The sequence below is a fragment of the Sesamum indicum genome, unplaced genomic scaffold, assembly GCF_000512975.1.
Source record: "Sesamum indicum cultivar Zhongzhi No. 13 unplaced genomic scaffold, S_indicum_v1.0 scaffold00119, whole genome shotgun sequence".
Taxonomy (NCBI): Eukaryota; Viridiplantae; Streptophyta; class Magnoliopsida; order Lamiales; family Pedaliaceae; genus Sesamum; species Sesamum indicum.
In genome coordinates, this window is record NW_011628048.1 from 28,794 (window position 1) to 35,516 (window position 6,723).

General features: G+C 36.3%; 1 long non-coding RNA gene across 3 annotated transcripts; it reads left to right on the forward strand.

The window, feature by feature from the left end:
• The first annotated feature begins 267 nt into the window (after positions 1–267).
• On the forward strand, positions 268–6,474 carry LOC105178981. 3 transcript variants are annotated; one of them, XR_002288488.1, is made up of 8 exons: positions 268–433; positions 542–837; positions 1,799–1,874; positions 1,978–2,071; positions 2,165–2,267; positions 2,440–2,827; positions 3,478–3,607; positions 5,948–6,474. It is a non-coding gene; the product is annotated as an uncharacterized LOC105178981 (long non-coding RNA). The 3 variants fall into 3 exon arrangements; XR_002288486.1 differs by having other exon boundaries at positions 269–433; positions 1,978–2,030; positions 5,948–6,472; XR_002288487.1 differs by having other exon boundaries at positions 269–433; positions 1,978–2,030; positions 2,453–2,827; positions 5,948–6,472.
• Positions 6,475–6,723: the final 249 nt, after the last annotated feature.

Genomic DNA, 6,723 nt, shown 5'->3' on the forward strand with positions numbered 1-6,723 from the left:
TGCAACTTTTGAAAGTCAGTTTTAGTCCATATGCACTCATAGGGATAAAATTGTCCGAAAATTTGCTAGAGGACTAAAAGTAAGCAATTTTGTAAGTTACTGAACCTAAACAAAAATGGACATAGTTATCGAACTAAAATTAAAATTAGACATACTTAGCAGACTAAAATAATAATTTTTTCAGAAAAAATTATAAGAATACTTTCAGAAATTACAAAAATACCCGTTCCTTCTGTCCCTCCCATCTTTAGTCTACTTTGTAGAAACTCACAATCAAACCCTCACATATTTTTCTGTTCTGATTTAAGAAACCATCAAACTCCCTCCCTCCCATCTTTTGTAAAAACCTTCAAAATCACCTCTCACAAACCCACCATCAAACCGCTCCATCCCCGGGAAAAACCCTCAAGATCCAAGAAAGAAACACCACCGGGTAAGAACCTCGTGATCGCATCCTCGTCCGAACGCACTTACAGTAAGACGTCGCTTCCTGGTGGTTCTTTAATTTTCATTAACAATAATTTGGAATCTGTGCATGTAGCTCCACATCAAGGTAGCCCAAGGGAAGTGTTGGTGGTCCTCGCTTTGTGCACACATAGCCTCGGCGAAATTCGAAAGAAAAAGAACAAAGGAATGAAACCAAGAAAAGTTTGCACACGTAGCCTCAGCGAATGAGCCACGATGGAGTTAGTGGTGGAGTGCGCCGACGACGGCCGACTCAAGCCGGAGAACATGATGGGGCCTGATGGGCCCCTATCCAAAGGCAGCACCCACAGGAGAAGCAGCAACAGAGGTTGGGTACAATACAGAAAAATCGAAAATAGAAAAAACCCACAGGTAAAAATCTTCAAAACCACTGCAATCTTCCTTTCATTTCATTTCTTGAATTTTGGTGAAGAGGGTTTCTTCGTTTGATGTACTTTTGGGTCGTTGTTGGAGATTATGCTTTGTGAATCATAATTTCTACATGGGTATTAGTGGTTACTTCATTATATAATTGCTTGTGTAAGGTTTGACCTCATCCATTTTGCAATTTCTTGTAAAGTACGGCTATCATCATAACAAGTAACGAATGTCTTGTTTAAGAAACTGTCACTTTTGGTTATGGTGTGTCCACAAGGATTCTTGCTGTTCTTAGTTATATGATAGTCTTCTAAGTTATTGAAGGATAGATGGTTAAGGCTTCGTGTTATTAATTACTTATCATTTTAAGCAATGCAGTCATATGTTCCACGTGAAAGAACAATGAATGCAAGTCTAAAACTGTTGTGGTACATGTCTGCTCCATTCTTTTGATAGTTAGTTTTAGGATTTTCACCTAGGAGCGAGTTCTGCAATTCAAATATTGTATGTCAGGCGGTTTCTTTGTTTCCGCATTCTTCGATAGTTGGCACTTTGACATTCATGTTTCCCTAAAGCATAGTAGTCAATGGCTCATGGCTCACCGTGGCACATGGCACGACACGCGCCTTTGGTAAGAACGGCACTAATGCACAAAAATAATTGATATGTTTATATAATTAGTATTTTTCATAGAGAACAATATAAATAAAGTACATTATATTTTTCATAAATCAGAAGTAATATAGAAATCAGATTTTCAGTCAAATACATTATATTTCCCAAATTTTCAGATTTTCTAGCTGTCATTTTCCTGTAGTAAGCGGAGGCTGTCTGGCTTTGATGAGCTGAAAGACTCATTTTTCATTTATGATTTTGGTTAATCTCTTTATGTTCATGAGCTTCACGTGCTTGGTCCATTGTTTTGGAGATTTTGACTGTAAAGCAAATATTGCAGGAAACTTAGCCAGTGTATAGTATGAGCAGAGCAATCATGATATGGCAATACTCAACTACAAGCGAGCAATAACATGGTTAGGATATCATTTCCATATAAAGATCCACTGAATCTTTTTTCTGTATATTTATGATGAACTTTGCTGGTGGTTCTCTTTTTCACGTCCTTTCTATTGCCAGGCAATGCATTAAAAGATGCTGGGAGAGTGGAGGAATAAATCCACTGTTACCAAGTTAGTGCTTTCTTACTCTTATTCAATTGCTTGTTGTGTAGGTATATTTCTGTCTTTATGCGAACAGGCTTCCTTTTTCTGTATTACCATTAGCTTGTTTATGATTGTGAAATCTTTCTTTTAATCCTTTAAAGGAACATCATGAGTGTTGCAGCTCAGTGCTACAAGGCAACACTAGCTGTTACAACAGGACTTTCTGCCCCTCTCATTAACTTAGCTGTAATATACAAGCAGCAGGTATTATGTTGGTCTTTTTACCTCAAATGCTGAGCAGCAATATGAAGTTAAAGGAACTTAAGTAGTTCTGTATAACAAGGATCAGTTGCATGATTTTAACGAATGTCATTTAATTTTCACTTGCTTTTTAACATCTGGTGGTAAGAAACTATTGTCTATAATGCATTTACAGAGTAATTATGCAGATGCAATATCTTGCTACAATGAGGTCTCCATAGGCAGCTGATGGCAGATACTTGACTGAAGAGAAGTTCAAAGCATATGTTATTGTCTATAACCATCCAAAAGCAATCAAAGCGTGCTATGCGAAGGTCAATGAAGACGATAAAACTGATGCTGCGATGGATGTGCTTGTACCTAACGCAGGCGCTTATTCCTCTCTCTCCTTTCCTCCCCTTCTCTCTATGACATTATTTTTCCAAGTAGATTGGAACCTTATGTGTAATTCATTAATAAAGCTTGTTCTGAATTTTCAATAATTTCACTACTTGTGCTTGCTAGGTGGGGAAACTTATTGGCTGTATCCAAAAAGAAGAGAACTATGACATTCTCAAGCTAAGGTAAGAAAAACTTCGTTAACACTATGGCTTCATCTCTGATAGGCACTCGCAGACTCCCTGGCTGAAGTTTAAGATTCGTTAACAATAGTAATTTTATATAGCTAGATCTCCTTCTGAACCGAAGGAAATTGCATAGAGCCTAGCTCCTCTGTTTCTCTTTTCCTTCTTACAACATATAAACTTCTGTAGTATCTTAACTTATATAATTTGGTTGAAATTTGAAGAAGCCACGATACACTTGAACTCCTTTCCGTGATATACTACCTTTTATTATCAGGATTCAGGTCCACTAAGTGTCGATGCATAGTCACATTTCCTATCATACCTCTTACTCCAGTTCCCTCATGCCCTCATATTTTAAGATTGTAATTTATTCACTTTGGAATAGTCTAAGTTTCCATGGGTAAAATGGATGACCCTGTATGCATTTTAGGGGTCTAGTAACATGGGAAGAGTACGTTGTGACTTCTCTGATGTATCATGCATGGTAGCAAACATTTATTTATACAAGGCTTTAGAAGTAAACCCTGTTTGTGATTTATTTATTTAAAATTGCCGAATGACACACAATACACTAATTCCTCATATGAACATGCAGTAGTATAAGTTGAGGAATTGTAAACTTATCTATTTGTCTTCATGCATGGTAGCTACCAGGTGAATGTGTTTGAGGTGGCAACGAGGAGGAATATTACAGCTATGTTGGAGGCTGGGGCTTTGAAAATAATGACACAGATGATGATTAAAGAAAGTAAAAGTCTTTGCATAGTGATTATGGTGGTAAAAAGTTTTCTTGGCTTCCACTTTTCATTTCATTCATTAGACATGTTTCCTTTTATGTGTGTATATTATTATCCTGAAATCTTGATATTCATCATTTGCACCATAGTTCAAAGGTACTTTTCTTTAGATCTAGGAACTTTGTTCTTTTGAAAAATAATCTTGGGTGGTTTTTCAGTGGTTTTTGAATTGATTTACTAATGGTTTTTTTTTTAAATGTACTTCAGTGTAATCTCATTCAAGTGAACAATATGTCTTCCTCGAATGTCAATATGTTTTGTTTAGCCTTTTGGGGTTAGACTCTTGGTTCAATTGAAATAACATGGAAGTTCTCATACAATTTTCATGTGAAGGATCCAATAAACTATTTCAAATGTAAAGAATTCCACCTTTTGAAGTTTTCATTTATTTTCTGTTATATTATCAAACTACTACTTTTTTTTTCGAGTTTATGGAGAATGATAGTTGGTAATTTGATGAATAAATGTGATTTAAGAAGCATAAGATTGAGACATGAATGTGCACTTGCGTTATGTGATTGTTGCTCTGAGTAAATGTGGAGTGGTTGAGGCCTAATTTCATGCATTTTGAATTGCTTTGAAATAGAGTTGGAATGTCTCTGCTTCCACTCAATCATAGGAGTTCTTGTGAAATCATATATGTTTGCTAAAACGCTGCCCAGTTGATCCTTATAAGCCTAACATGGGACATGCATTATTTTGAAAAATTCAAAGGCCCTTCCCCTTGAAAATTTCTTTTACCGTGAAAAAAAAAAAGAAGAAGAAAGAATAGCAAGAAAAAGGAAGATTACATCTACTCCACTGGTTTAGGTCACTTATTAACTGGGTCAAGGTGGACGACCATATCGGTGTGGCCATCACCGGACTGATGGCCGATGGACGACAAGGCTCAGGTTTAGTTTAATTTCTTGGTTAAACCCTAAGTCTTTCATTTCTTGTTTCTCGTACTTGTTTGGTGGTTTATTCTGTGGAGCATTGTCTAATTGAGAGTTAGGGTTTAAGATTAGGGGACCAGTAGTGTAGAAATTCGTGAAAGGATCACAAGAAAAAAAACGGATTAATGTATATCAGTAACATAATTAATGCTTTGACGAGAATTGCTTCATTTTTCATTGATGGTATTCTTTTGGGGGTTTCTTGTGTACAGATGCGGAGAACTCTGTAATTGAGAGTTTGGGTTTTGATTGAGGAGTAGTAGTATGGGAATTTCATGGATGGATATGAAGAAAACCTTGGGCAAACTTTTGTTAATGTTCATTATGTTGAATTCAATTAATTTTGTACTCTATATACCAGCGAGGGGAATTGTACAACTAAATTTGTTTGAATTGAGGGGTAGGGTTTGGAATGGGAGTGTACACTGTCAGACTTCTTGTAATAGAATTTATTCCAAGGAATACATGACTTTGTTGTAAACTAACTGAGAAAAGATCATTTGGAAAAGGAAAAATGGTGTAGCTGTTTGTATATATGTCAGTTGGAGGAGTAATGAAGAGAAACTAGCATTTGATAGTTGGTTTGTATGATATTTGTCAACGGTTTGGTGGCAATAGTAACTTGAAGAAATGTTGCACTACACTATATTCAACTGATCAATGTGGAGTAATTTATATTAAGGAGAAATCTGATATTTCTGTGATATGCTGGATTTTCCTTTTTATAGCTTTTCCACAAAAGCAACTTTCCTCATGAAAATATTTCCTATATTTCTTGTCAACTTTGCACTTATTTTTCATTGTAGCATTGTTCCATGATTTTGCTTAAGCATAGGTCTGAGATCAAGGGAGCTGCACTCTAATCACAAGGGAGTGGCCTTGATGATTACCTGATTTACCGCCAAAAACTTCTCTTAGTCTCCTCCAATTTAGTCTAAGAAGAAAATTTCTTGATCTCTTGTTAAAGTTTGTGTTAGTACTCTTTGACATAATGTTGTTGCAACTTACTCTGATGTTTTGAGCTTAACTTAAATGATATCTAAATCTGATGCTATGTAGTAAAACGAACTTTTTCCTGGATTTTGTGGCTTTTTTTCATATAGAGATCAGGTGGTGATCTTCAGTCGTGGTTTTAGCGTTTCTGATTTTATCTTCATTTGCTCTCCACATTACTTGTTATGGACTGTCTGGGGCTGCACTTGTATATGTATTATGTGCCAGTTTTTGCATAGGAATAAATGATTTTCCAAGTTTCTTTATAAACATCACCATTTGTTTTTTAAGCTATCCCTGGAAAATTTTATTTTAGCTTGTGATGTGTGCAAACTTTCTCAGTTTTAAACTTGTACTGGATTTATGTGGTTTACCTGGTACATTTGGTTTAGGATTTTAAAAGCTGAGGGTGAGAATAAAGATCAGAAGCAGAAGTGTCGGTTAGCCTTTGAATTCGAGGTAGTTGGTGAAGAGCTCCCAACTGATGAATCCGCTGCTCCGAACCAAGCCAGTGTTGCTGAACCAGGTCCAGCTTCTGCAAATCAGGGCCCCCCTGCCGACCAAGGCGTCGCTCCAATGGATATCTGATGATGTCATCTTATGGTTAAAGAAATGATTTTCGTGTCTTGAAACTTCCAATACCATGATCTACTGAACGGAATTGCTGGTAGTATTTGGATGCTTGTTTTATGAGCAGCAATCAGATTGTACATCTTCAGTGAAATTATTTTAGTTTATCCTTTTATGCCTTGCCTTATATTATTTTCTGTGAACACTGTACGGTGCTCTTTATTCGGGTTGGGATACAATGATGAACGTTGCTTGTTGGGAACCAATAGCTTATGATGTTCATTAGCGTTTTTATTTAGGAAGCAGGCTAATGGATCTCTTTCTAAAGTAGCCGAGGGTGGTACATATGCTACCATCTAAAATTTTATGTTGACGTTTATTTGGAAATCTCATACTTCATACTCAAGATCATTAATCACTAAAGTTAATCGTTTCTAAGTATTTTATTAAGGGTTCGTCGGATGAAATCTCATTGTTTGCCGCAAAACGTCGATAAAACATAATTAGGGGAAAAGGGGGGGAAAAAGATAAAGCATAATTAGGGGAAAGGTTGGGAAAGAAAAATGAAGAACGGGATAAGTTGACTATGTAATTTCAT